A 14,769-nucleotide genomic window follows, 5' to 3' on the forward strand; every position below is an offset into this window, starting at 1 on the left:
GTACAGGTCAGGGGTTGTTTCGTTTTAAAGCCAATCTGTTTCTGAACCAACGGGAACACGTTTGTTCCTTTGGCTTTTCAAAGTTTCGAACTTTATGCCCCCACCCTCACCCACTATTTTCATATGTAGATACGAAGCTACAACTGTCTTAAATGTGCTTTTGGAGACACCCCCCCCCCCCCCCCCCCCCCCCCCCCCCCCCACTCATACGCACCTCGGCTTTTAGATCGATTGTCTCCGGGCCTCCGGGATTGTCTGTATTTTCAGCCACAAGTCATTAGTTGAATTGGCAAGAAATAGGTAGGGGGCGTTCTAGGGTTTTTTTTTTTTTGTTTTTGATGGGGGCGGGGGGGATATTTGTTTGTATTCTGATCTAATTTGCAACCATTACGGATTAAATACTGTCTGTTAATTAGCCTCGGAGAGTTTAGGGAAACTGAAGCTAAAGCAAAACGCTATACTTTGGTATATAAAAAACCACAAATAAATAAAGCTGCGCTGGACTGATGGCTGCAGCTCGGTCAGCAGAGGGAGAACCGAGATCTGCGTTACCAGCCCTTAACTAGGCCTGAGAGGTATTTCCATCCCACTGGGCAGAAACCTAACAAAGAATTGTCTGTTGTTGCTTTTTTTTTTTTTTTAATGATTATGCATTATGAAGGCAATCTTCAGAAGCCTTTTACCTGGGTTTAGGGGGCCATTCGACAATTGCCCACCCCGTATGCAGGTAAAATGACGCAGGTTACGCCAAAATGCAGGCACTTGCACCCCCCACAGTGCGACAGCGGTCCTTGGGGGATGGGGGGAGCAGGGAAGGCAATAGCATGCAGAGTTTTGGCAGAAGAAAGTACCCCAGAAAAAAGCCTGTAGAAGTCCCTGCAGGGGCTTTTATTTCCTACGCGGGAGTAGAGGAGCAGCGGGCCGTGAACCCGGGATTCAAATCCCACGGCTGCTCCTCGTGGACTGTGGGCGAGCTGCTTCACCCTCCATCGTCTACAGTGCAGACTCACATTTGTGAGCCCTGTGTGGGGCAGGAAAATACCAACCGTACCTGGATGTGATCTGCTGAAAGGCTTTGAAGTGTCCAGCAATTTTCAAAGGCAAAGAATACATATACTCGGAGCCATAACGTGACTATGGCCATGGCCACTGCCATTAGGCACTGCTACCGAAGGGTACCATAGTGCCGCCGTGTACCAGCGAGAGCAGTGTGGCTGGCAGGGCCTCATTAAGAGAAAAAGCAGCGTGGCTTGCCGACATGGACACAGCATGGTCGGCGGGGGCCATAGTAAGTGGAAAAGCAGCCAGCCCGACCCTGCTGGCCACGCTGCTTCAGAGGAGGAGTGGTGCTCCCTGCTGGAAGGAGTCCAAGGCCAGAGCTGGGTCAGCCCCTCTGGCCAGAATTCGTTCCCTTAACTGTGGGGGCTGAAGAAGTAGACTGCTGATGCCTGGTGCTTCAAGGGGGGAGAGAGAGAGAGAGCACGTATGTGCACAACCACCTCACTTCCTCTCTGCCTGCTAATCCATGACAAATTCAGGGCATCTGGAAATCAAAAAGTTCCTAGGTATGGATAATGAGGGATTTTTAAATCCTTATTAGTTTTGGGTGTTGTTTGATGTGTCTGTTTTGAAATATTTTATTGGAGTTTGGAACATTGTTATGAGTTTTTAATTAATGAATGTTCTATTCATTAGTTTTGAATTATTCTTTTTATTGGTATGGTTTTACTAATCTTATTGTTTTATGAGGAACGGTAATGCTTCTGTATTTCCATTGTTGTATTGCATAGATAATTTGGCTTGCTGTGGTTTCCAGTTCATTTTTTGACTGTACATTTCTATTTATAGTTTATAGTCTCTCTATTCTGTATTTGAGGGTCTGTTGATGTTTTGCATGCGTGTCTCAAGTGAGGTATTCCAATAGTGTGTAGTTTCTATGTAGGGATCTATAGCAATTTGGCTTGTTCTGTTTTCCTAACAAGTGAAATATTTGCAGTGTTAACTTCGTGGGTAGAATTGTTGCTTTTGCGTGCTGGCAGTTAGTGCTGTTTTGATATAGAAAGTTTATTGTATTGTAATTCTTCTTTTGCATGGCTTTTTGAGGGCCAAACCTATGCCCAAGATGCATTATAATAGGTATAATAACATATGGATACCAAGTGTCTTGCTTTTTTACAGGATTTTCTGGTTGACACCACAGTAGTGCATTAAATATATATAATGTAAGTGATATTTTTACCTCCGAAGACTATGCTTTGAATGTCCTTATTCATGTAAAAGCTGTTATAAATGCATAATTTTTAATTGGGGGTGGGGGGGGGGGGGGTAGAAGACGGTAAGGTTCTCCTAGGGCCCTTGCACTGGCCATGGGCATCGCTGTACAAACATTGAACAGTCTGCCAACTCATGGTGTCATGTGTTGTGTAATGGGTGAGGGTGCAGTTTTTCACTTGGCCATAGGTGGCGCCACATTGCCTGGCTATGGCTCTGCGTATATTTTCCTTCTTAGAACTGGTGCAGAATCCATTGGGGAAAAGTAAGTACTCGTGGGACATTTGAAAATTTCCCTGCCACCCTTAGCTACAGCACCCAGTGGACTCAAAAAGTGTGTTGTGCTAAAGCACAGATCTGTGCAACCTCAGAAGGAAAAAGTATAATTTTAAAGTTTTTTTTTTTTAATTTCTCTAATTTGTTTGGGACTTGGGTGTGTTCCAAGAGAACATTTATTTTGGGCTCCCTATGTAGGTTATCAGGGATCTGTACATTCCTGCGGCTGTTTCCAAACAGCCCCCAGCTGGATACCAGGATTGCAACCTCCCCCCTAGTCAAGCCCCGAGAAGATTGAGCCCATATCTGTTGTGCCCATGATGAAAACATTCATAGGGAAGAACTCCATCTCCATGCATGCATTGGGGCAAAACCAGGATGGGTCAACTTAACCTGGGGTGAAGTGGAAACCCTAGGTGGAGGTCAGAGGGTAAACCAGTGCAAAACACCCAGAAAGTGAGAGAAACAAATCTAAACCATACTGAATTGTTGAAGGCCTGAGTAATGGAGAAGCCAGGGTGAGTCTGGAGCTCTCTCTCATGACCTGTCCTTATCACCAGTTTGTGAGGAGGCTGGCAGCAGACTTCATAAACTCTCGGGGTGAGGTCTGCAATGTTGCAGTAGGAAGGGAGAACTGGCAGACTGCATCATCCTGGAGTTCTTGTAGCTGCCATCCGTTTCTATAATCAATAAAAGTTGTGTTTTTATTGTCTCTGATTAGAGATGCATTAGTGTGATTATATATTATAGGTTTTGTAAGGTAATATGATTTATGTGAATTTGATAATCATTGAGGAAATGAGTTGCTGTGATATCAGTGTTTTTATTGTCACCAAACTTTCTCAAAGATTTATGTAATTCTAATTTTATTAACTTATGAAGTAATGGTTTGTGACAAAAACACAAATGCTCTTTTTGTGTGTGTAATTTCCCCCCCCCCCCCCCCCAAGTTTCCCCCTTGTATATCCCCTAGCCCAAGATGGCATGCTGGAGTGCTATGTGCTGTCATCGGGCAGCATCCACTTTGGGCACCGCTGCTTTGATGGGCAGGGATCACCACGGTCTTAGCAGCCATCCTCAAGCCTTCCCCAGACTGGAACAAATGCCCTCCAAGGACCGGGAGATTTGAAAGTCAAATAGATTGGGCACATTCTGACTTTAATTTACTGGTTCTTTAAATGCAAATACCAAGAGAAAAAAAAAGATCATCCCCTAGGGAACAAAGAGCTGTAATATGACGTAATATAACATAGAAATGACGGCAGAAGAAGACCAAACGGCCCATCCAGTCTGCCCAGCAAGTTTCGCACTTTTTTTTTTCTCATACTTATCTGTTACTCTTGGCTCTTAGAAACCTTTTGGTTCTATTTCCCTTCCACCCCCACCATTAATGTAGAGAGCAGTGTTGGAACTGTATCTAAGTGAAATATCTAGCTTAATTAGTTACGGTAGTAACTGCCGCAGTAAGCAAGCTACACCCATGCTTATTTGTTTACCCAAGCTATGTAATTCAGTCCTTGTTGGTTGTTGTCTGTATATAGATCCACTTTTCTTCATTCCCCCTGCCGTTGAAGCAGAGAGCTAAGCTGAATATGCATTGAAAGTGAAGTATCCGACTTCCTCCCCTGCCGTTGAAGCAGAGAGCTATGCTGAATATGCATTGAAAGTGAAGTATCAGGCTTATTTGGTTTGGGGTAGTAACCGCTGTAAAAAGCAAGCTACTGCCCGCTTTTTTGTGAATGCAAATCCTTATTTCCATATTTCCTCTTGCCGTTGAAGCTTAGAGCAATGATGGAGTCTTAGAGCAATGTTGGAGTCGCATTAACGTTTGTGTTTATTGAATAACGGTATTATCTCCAGGTAGTAGCCGTCATTCCTGCAAGCCACCCACCCTTCATTCACATCCTCTAAACTTTATGGATCCACAGTGTTTATCCCACTCCCCTTTGAAGTCCTTCACAGTTCTGGTCTTCACCACTTCCTCCGGAAGGGCATTCCAGGCATCCACCACCCTCTCCGTGAAGAAATACTTCCTGACATTGGTTCTGAGTCTTCCTCCCTGGAGCTTCAAATCGTGACCCCTGGTTCTGCTGATTTTTTTTTCTGTCGGGAAAGGTTTGTCGTTGTCTTTGGATCATTAAAACCTTTCAAGTATCTGAAAGTCTGTTTCATATCACCTCTGCTCCCCCTTTCCTCCAGGGTGTACATATTTAGATTCTTCAGTCTCTCCTCATAAGTCATTCGATGAAGACCATCCACCTTTTTGGTCGCCATTCTCTGGCCCGCCTCTATCTTGTCTCTGTCTCTTTGGAGATACGATCTCCAGAACTGAACACGGTACTCCAGGTGAGGCCTCACCAAGGACCTGTACAAGGGGATAATTACTTCCCTTTTCTTACTCGATATTCCTCTCTCTATGCAGCCCAGCATTCTTCTGGCTTTAGCTATCGCCTTGTCACATTGTTTCGCCAACTTCAGATCATTAGACACTATCACCCCAAGGTCTCTCTCCTGCCCCGTGCACATCAGCCTCTCTCCCCCCATCGAATACAGTTCATTCGGATTTCCACTTCCCATATGCATGACTCTGCACTTCTTGGCAGCTGCCATATCTTCGACCACTCTTCCAGCTTCCTTAAATCCTGTCTCATTCTCTCCACTCTTTCCGGCATGTCCACTCTGTTGCAGATCTTAGTGTCATCCTCAAAAAGACAAACCTTACCTTCTATCCCGTCCGCAATGTCGCTCACAAAGATATTGAACAGGACTGGTCCCAACACCGATCCTTGCAGTACACTGCTTAAAACCGCTCTCTCTTCAGAGAGAGTTCCATTTACCATCACACATTGTCTTCTGTCCATCAACCAGTTTGCAATCCAGGCCACCACCTCGGCACTCGCTCCTAAGCTTCTCATTTTATTCACCAGTCTCCTGTGTGGGGCTGTATCAAAACCTTTGCTGAAATCCAAGTAGATGACATCGAGTGCTCTTCCTTGATCCAATTCCTTGGTTACCCAGTCAAAAAAGTCAATCAGATTTGCTGACAGGATCTTCCCCTGGTGAATCCATGCTGCCTCTGGTCCAGCAATTCTCCCGACTGTAGATAGTTCACTATTCTCTCTTTCAACAGTGACTCCATTACTTTTCCCACCACCGAAGTGAGGCTAACTGGTCTGTAGTTACCAGCCTCTTCTCTGTTCCCACTCTTGAGAAGCAGGACCACCACTGCTCTTCTCCAATCACTCGGCACCACTCCCGTTTCTAGTGATCTATTGAACAGGTAACACAGTGGACCCATAGGCACATCTCTGAGCTCCCTCAGTATCCTGGGATGAACCTCATCAGGCCCCATGGCTTTGTCCACTTTCAGTTTCCCCAGCTCTTCCCATACATTTTCTACTGTAAATGGAGTTACATCTACTCCACTCCCCTCCAGTTTCTTGTTAAGTAGTCACGGTCCTTCTCCAGGGTCCTCTTTAGTGAACCAGAACTGAAGTATTCATTTAATATTTCTGCCATTTCTTTGTCACTCTCCACACATTGATCCTTTCAATTTCACTATACCACTTTGAACTTTTCTCTTTTCACTGATGTATCTGAAAAATGTTTTGTCACCTCCTTGGCAATCCTCTCCTCCGCTTGACTTTGACTAAGGCGGCATGTTGCTCAGAAAATCTTTTTCACTTAAAAGGTTAGTAAATAAGGGACAACATTACCACATCTGCTCGTTAAGGGTCTGATTGTTTCAGGATTTCCACCATGAATATCTAAGAACATAAGAATTTGCCATGCTGGGTCAGACCAAGGGTCCATCAAGCCCAGCATCCTGTTTCCAACAGAGGCCAAACCAGGCCACAAAAACCTGGCAAGTACCCAAACACCAAGAAGATCCCATGCCACTGATGCAATTAATAGCAGTGGCTATTCCCTAAGTAAACTTGATTAATAGCAGTTAATGAACTTCTCCTCCAAGAACTTATCCAAACCTTTTTTGAACCCAGCTACACTAACTGCACTAACCACATCCTCTGGCAACAAATTCCAGAGCTTAACTTTGCTTTGAGTGAAAAAGAATTTTCTCCGATTAGTCTTAAATGTGCTACTTGCTAACTTCATGGTATGCCCCCTAGTTCATCTGTTATCTGAAAGTGTAAATAACCGATTCACATCTACTCGTTCAAGACCTCTATCATAACCTCCCTCAGCAGTCACTTCTCCAAGCTGAACAGCCCTAACCTCTTCAGCCTTTCCTCATAGGGGAGCTGTTCCATCCCCTTTATCATTTTGATTGCCCTTCTCTGTACCTTCTCCATCGCAACTATATCTTTTTTAAGATGCGACAACCAGAATTGTATACAGTATTCAAGGTGCTGTCTCACCATGGAGCGATACAGAGGCATTATGACATTTTCTGTTTTATTAACCATTCCCTTCCTAATAATTCCTAACATTCTGTTTGCTTTTTGGACTGCTGCAGTATTATCCTCTGATGCCTGGATCTTTTTCCTGGGTGGTAGCTCCTAATATGGAACCTAACATCGTGTAACTTCAGCAAGGGTTATTTTTCCCTATATGCAACACCTTGCACTTCTCCACATTAAATTTCATCTGCCCTTTGGATGCCCAATCCTCCAGCCTTGCAAGGTCCTCCTGTAATGTATCACAATCCGCTTGTGATTTAACTACTCTGAATAATTTTGTATCATCCGCAAATTTGATAACTTCACTCATTGTATTCCTCTCCAGATCATATATATATAAAAACACTGGTCCAAGTACAGATTCCTGAGGCACTCCACTGTTTACCCTTATCCACTGAAAAATTGACCATTTAATCCTACTCTCTGTTTCCTGTCTTTTAACCAGTTTGTAATCCACGAAAGGACATCGCCTCCTATCCCATGATTTTTTAGTTTTCTTAGAAGCCTCTCATGAGGGACTTTGTCAAATGCCTTCTGAAAATCCAAATACACTACATCTACCGCTTCACCTTTATCCACACGTTTATTAACCCCTTCATAAAAATGAAGCAGATTTGTTAGGCAAGACTTCCCTTGGGTAAATCCATATTGACTGGGTTTCATTAAACCATGTCTTTCTATGCTCTACAAATTTGATCTTTAGAATAGTTTTCACTATTTTTCCCGGCACTGAAGTCGGGCTCACTGGTCTATAGTTTCCCGGATCGCCTCTGGAGCCCTTTTTTAAATATTAGGGTTACATTGGCCACCCTCCTGTCTTCAGGCACAATGGATGATTTTAATGATAGGTTATAAATTTTAACTAATAGATCAGAAATTTCATTTTTGAGTTCCTTCATTACCCTAGGATGCATACCACCCGGTCCAGGTGATTTGCTACTCTTTAGTTTGTGTGGCCTACTACATCTTCCAGGTTCACAGTGATTTGATTCAGTTCGTCTGACTCATCACCCTTGAAAACCATCTCTGGAACTGATATCTCCCCAACATCCTCATTAGTAAACACAGAAGCAAAGAATTAATTTAGTCTTTCTGTAGTGGCCTTATCTTCCCTAAGAGCCCTTTAACCCCTCGGTAATCTAATGGTCCAACACACTCTCTCATAGGTTTCTTGCTTTGGATATATTTTAAAAAGTTTTTATTATGAGTTTTTGCCTCTATGGCCAACTTCATTTCAAATTATCTTTGCCCGTCTTATCAATGTTTTACACTTAACTTGATAATGCTTATGTTTTATCCTATTTTCTTCAGATCCTTCTTCCAATTTTTGAAAGATGATTTTTTGCCTAACATAACCTCTTTCACCTCACCTTTTATTCACGCCGGTAATCATTTTGCCTTCCTTCCACCTTTCTTAATGTGTGGAATACATCTGGACTGCGTATGTAGGATTGTATTTTTAAACAATGTCCATGCCTGTTGAACACTTTTAACCTTTGCAGCTGCACCTTTCAGTTTTTTTCTAACTATATTCCTCATTTTATCAAAGTTTCCCTTTTGAAAGTTTTTAGTGTTAGAGCTCTAGATTTACTTATTGTCCCCCTTCCAGTTATTTAAATTTGATCATGTTATGATCACTATTGCTAAGTGGCCTCTCACCAAATCCTGCATTCCACTAAGAATTAAATATAAAATAGCTCCCTCTCTTGATGGTTCCTGAACCGATTGCTCCATGAAGCAGTCATTTATTACATCCAGGAACTTTGTCTCCAGCAAGTCCTGATGTTACATTTACCCAGTCAGTATTGGGGTAATTGAAATCTATCAGGATCAATAGTGCAAGTACAAATTTTAGGTTCCACCAATTTTCAAATAGAATTTTTGTTTATTTCAAAATGTATAACTGGCAATAACTGGTATAACTGGAGGGGGTTCATAGACCCTGTGGGCACTGCACTATGTGCAGCCACACGGATACAATTTCTGCATTTAAACATCCCAATACTGGCCATATTTTTCGACTACGGGCTAAATCTGATTGCACTACTAAAGGTGTGGTGTACATAGTGCAATGCCCTTGTCCCCTCCTGTATGTTGGTAAGACCACCAGGATGGTGAAAACCAGGATGATTGAGCACTGTTCCAATATCCGGCATTTAAGAATGGATGAACCCTTGGTAGCCCATTGGTCTCAGATCGGCCATTCCATCTCTGATCTCTTCTTCTCCGTACTAGAGGTAGTCGTCCGCCCACCCCGGGGGGGTGACTTCGCCGAAGTGCTGGGAAGAAAAGAACAGAGATGGATATACACTCTTGATACTGTGAGCCCGAAAGATCTAAATAAAGAGATTGAATGGCACCTGTTTGCTTGAGTGTGTACTCAGTTGTGATTGGTTCTTGAATCTCGCGATGGTATCCTGTTTCGCGCCAATCCTCTGCTTTAAATGTTTGACACTAATGAGGGCGTTCGCGCTCCTTGACTGGTATGAAAGGTATGTACCTATATTATTGTCTTAAATGTAGTAGCCAATTTTCCTGCGTTCCACTATTTGTATATATTCCTTTTTTGCAGATTCTATTAACTTTTGGTCCCTCCCGATGCAGCCACAGCGAAACACGGGACCGTGTCGGGACTTAGACAAGTCACTGTTGTTATCTGTGGAGTTGCCAGTTATACAGTTTGAAATAAACAAAAATTCTATTTGAAAATTGATGGAACCTAAGATTTGTTCTTGCACTATTGATCCTGATATACTTGCTTATGTGCAAGGTTTTGCTTCGCTGTACCTTTGGTAATTGAAATCTCCCATTATTACTGCACTGCCAAATTGGTTTGCTTCCCTAATTTCTCTTTGCATTTCATCATCTGTCTGTCCATTTTGTCCAGGTGGACGGTAGTATACTCCTATCACTGTACTCTTACCCAACACACATGGGATTTCTACCCATATAGATTCTACTGAGCATTTAGTCTCTTGTATGATCTTTATCCTGTTGGACTCTATACCCTCCCGGACATAAAGTGCCACACTCCCACCAAGAGGATTGCCCCTCCTGCCTCCACTGTACACAAGTATACTTCATGCATATTCATTCTTTGTGGAAATCCTGAAAAAGAGTCTCTGGCCCTCAAGGACCGAATTTGGGAACCTTTGCATTAAAGTAATGGGATAAAAAGACTGTTTATGTTTACATTATTATTAAACTGTAATAAAGTAGAAGACACTTTTATTAAATTTATTAAATTAAATTGTATGGGAATTATGAGCAAAAATTAACCCACCCATACCAAATGGAGCTCAGCATCTTACTCATCTTGCAAGTTCTTGTAACAAAAAGTGAAGCATTGAAATATAATGGCTAAAAAAGGACATGTGGCCTATCTACACCTACTACTCAGCTCTACACTCCTGCAGCCACTCAGTTACCAGCTGTGTCACATATTCTACTCCTCTTATTGTCTCTATACAGATGTTCATAAGTAGATAAGATTTGTAATACTGGGTTAGATCAAAGGTCCATGAAGCCCAGTGTCCTGATTCCAACAGTGGCCAATTCAGGTCACAAGTTTCTGGCAAGGGGTAAATCAATTTCAACCTGCTTATCCGAAGAATAAGCAGTGGATTTCTGCAACTCTGCCTTAATAATGGTTAATGGACTTTCCCTCCAGGAACTTGTCCAAATCTTTTTTAAACAGAGCTACATTAATAGATTTCACCACATCCTCTGGCAATGAATTACAGAGCTTAATTATGTGTTGAGTAAAAAAATTTTTCTCTTATTAGTTTTAAATGTAGCACTTAACTTCATTTTGTGTCCCCTGGACTTTGAACTCTTTGAAAGATTAAACAACTGATTTGACATTTACTTGTTCCACTCCACTCATTTATAGACCTCTGTCATATCTCCCCTCAGCTGTCTCTTCTTCACGCTGAAGAGTCCTAACCTCTTTAGCCTTTCTTCTTAGGGGAATTTTTCCATCTCTTTTATCATTTCGGTAGCCCTTCTCTGTACCTTTTCTAATTCTGCTATATCTTTCTTGAGATGTGGTGACCAGAACTGAACGCAGTACTCAAGATGAGGTCACACCATGGAGTGATACAGAGGCATTATGATATTCTCTGTTTTATTCTCCTTTCCTTTCCTGATAATCTCTAGCATTCTATTTGCTTTCTTGGCTGCTGCTGCTGCCTCTGCACCCTGATCAGATTTCAACATATTTTCAACGATGACACCTACCTTGCTCCTTTTCCTGACTGGTGATTCCTAATATGAAACCTTGAATTGTGTAGCAATAATTTGGGTTATTCCTCCCTAAGGGGGTCATTTTCAAAGGAGTTACGCATGTAAATGTGACATACTATCGTAGCAATTTTCAAAAGCTATTTACTCGAGTAAAGTGCACTTACTTGAGTAAATCCTATGGACAATTCAATGGCATATATTGTAGCAATTTTGAAAAGCCCACTTACTTGAGTAAAGTGTATTTACTCGAGCAAAAACCAGTTTTGCTCGAGTAAATGCTTTTTAAAATCTACCCCTAAGTGCATCATTTTGCACTTGTCCACTTTACATTTCATTTGCCCTTTGTATGCCCAGTCTCCCAGTTTTGCAAGGTCCTTTTGCAATTTCTCACAATTTGCATACAATATAGGTAGGCAGTGCATGCAAATCTCTCTCATCTATATTCATTGTGGATATCCTGAAAACCTGGCCTGTTTGTGGCACTCCAGGATCAGAGTTGCCTGCCCCTGCCATATTCTGCTGATTCCCTAAGAAAATTCCCAAGAATATCTGTACAGAGACAATAAAAGGAGTAGGATACATGACACAGCTGCTGACTGACTGGTTGGGGAAGCAGCAGTGATTGTAGAAAAGAGTAGTAGATGTGGATGGGCAGACTAGATAAGCCGCATGGTCTTTTTTTTTTTTTTAGCATTATATTTATATGCTTTACTTTTTCATTATAAGAATTTGTGAGGTGAGTGAGATCCTGCAGCCCCATTTGGTAAAGATGGATCACTCTCTCCCTAGAGCAGGGCAATAGCCACAACACGGTGCTATCGCAAGCTGCTCCTCACCCTTACCACGTGGTCCCATTCATTTTTATTTCCTTAGCCCACTGATGAACACAGCCACTGAAAACACCATTGAGAGGGTCTGCGTGGAATCCCATTCTGTGCCGCTGACCCACGACCCATGCACAGCGAAGAGGTGCTTTATGATGATGGACTACAGACCATCAGTCTTTGATTTCTTGCGGCAAACGGTTGGAAGATGGCCAGACTGTGCTGCTACCTTAACTAGGCCTGCCTAGTTTTACTTTAAAGACAGTGTTTCTCAATCCACTCCTGGGGGCACACCTTAACCAGTCATGTTTTCAGGATATCCACAATGACTATACATGAGAGAAATTTGCATACAAACGGAAGCAGCACAGCAAATCTCTCCTGCATAGTCATTGTGGGTATCCTGAAAACCTGGCTGGCTAGGTGTTCCCGGAGGATTGGGTTAAGAAGGACTGCTCCAAGAGACTTTGAAGCAGCGATGTGCTGATCCCTGAGCTGAGGGCAGTAGGTATCTGACAGAATGCACTCCTATGCTTTATATGGTAGCTTTGCTTTCTGCCAAGTAAAATGAACAAACGCAGCAGTTTGTGGGGGTTTCCTTCTTTGCTGCCTTTCTCCTCCAGCTCGATCAGAATCGGGGTGAGAATTCTGACACCAAGAGCCTTTAACCGGGGATAAACCTGGGGATCCTTCTCACTATTCAAACAGGCCCCCTCCCCCACTGATGCCAGTCTGGTCATTGCAGCAATGGTCCTGAACCTGGGAAACCTGTATTATGGACTCTAAAACCAGCCACTGGCTGTTGCCCTTCCAGATAGCACCATGACTCCCTCCCGCTAGGGGACTCTGAATGCTGGACCCTGCAGCATCCACAACCTGCCGTGAGCCCAGTTTTCTCTGGGACCTCTACAGCCACTTGCACGTGGCAACCGTAGAAGCAAGTGAATGGACCCTGACCCAGGCCACAATCTCAACATGACGACAAAAAGGTGTGAATTTGGAAAGGAAGAGAACAGTGTGAGTACAGGGAGACAGTTGGGAAGCCGATCTGCCGCCATACGCTGGGTGGGTGTTTTCGTTGAATTTTGTATGCCAGGGCAAGTAAACAGTGCTTCAGAGGCATAATTAGAAAGTAATATGACATTGTTGGTTAAAGTGGCTTTAGTCAATACATCATTTACACTCTTTCTGCTTCAGTAGCTTTGTCTCTGTTTAGTATTCAGGGCTGCAGCGCTGGGAATATTTCACTTTTCACTCTCTCTCTCTTGGTCTCTTTGCCACATTTCACTGACTTATCTGTTGTATTAAACAATTCTAATTCCATTACTGTCTCAAAAAAAAGCAAGGTTTTCAAGCCTGCCATGCTTGTGCAGAAAAGCTCTCCATGTCATTTACGTAAGCCTTAAAACCTTCCAGTGGAAACCTGCAGCCCCACTCTGCTCGTGCTATGGATGCACACACGGGCTCTGTCTCCCTGTGGACCATTAGAAGCAATTTACTTTCACTCGCCTGTGGTGCGTTTTCACTCCTGAGTGAAGGGGGCAAAGCAGAACACAAAGGTAATATTGTCACCTGACAGAATGAAAATATGCGCCATTTAACCCTTTCACTGCAGCAATGCGTGTACTATCCTTTCTAAGTGCACTCAGCATCTTGCTCAGGGCTGCTATCACACAGAGGTGAAATTTTCTCTGGCGTGAAATGGGGTTGCCATAACTTTTTTTTTTTTAAGCTTATGTCTATGCATGCTAACTCTGGAGGAGAGTATCTCATACCAAATACTCCTGGGTGACATGTAACTCTGTGCTAGAAGCCATTTAAAGATACGCATCTGTGTTGTAATCGGCCACTGGTGTGGATCCAGATATGTACACTGTACGGTAGTGTGTATGGCGGTTAAGCTCAGCCCAGTCCTTTGGATCCCCAACTCCAATTCAGTCTATTTTTCCGGATATCCCTGGGATGTTTTTATACAGGCCAACCTGGTGCTCAGAGCTCGTGTTTGCAAATATATGTCACGCCATATACATTATGGATATCTTGAAAACTAGATCAGCATTTTTGGATTATGAGGGGGCGAGACTGAGCTGAGAATCTCTGGTGGAAATGGATTGTATTATGGGTGTAGGCAGCTACGTCGGTGTAGGGGGAGCACAACCTTTAAATCCATGGAACCAGCCAGGCAAATGGCAAGCTAGCAGGATGAAATGATTTGGCTGAAACTTGTCATCCTCAAAGGCCAGAAGCACATGCGGGCTTCCATCCTGCACCCACTCTTCCGCTGGGCTTCGAGGAGCCATTCCCTGCGATGGATTTAGCAGGGGGGGAATCAGTACCTGCATGTGACGTTTTGAAAAATGTGCGAGATATTTTAGCCTTTCTGGCTGCCAGCATGATTTTTTTTTTCTCCTGTATTCGAGTACATTTTTCTGCAGTACATTGACCCTGGTATTTAAGAGGGGTTTTAACTCCTAAAAAATATACTCTAAAACAGACATAAGAACCAGTGCTAAAGGTAGCATGGGTGCATGCAAATTTTCTATAAAAGAAGGTATTAACAATTCCCCAGCAATGCAGGGAAATACAATAAAGGGCAAACAACTTAAATTTCCTTCTTTAAGAAAATTTGCTTTAACTTCTGGCTCAGAGCAGGAGTAAAGCTTAACTCACATTGGGGCCTTGTTATTCTATTGCTGTGCCCAGTGTGATAGTATCTAGCTGCTTCCAGCACA

This window comes from Rhinatrema bivittatum, chromosome 8, assembly GCF_901001135.1.
Source record: "Rhinatrema bivittatum chromosome 8, aRhiBiv1.1, whole genome shotgun sequence".
In the NCBI taxonomy this organism is placed as follows: Eukaryota; Metazoa; Chordata; class Amphibia; order Gymnophiona; family Rhinatrematidae; genus Rhinatrema; species Rhinatrema bivittatum.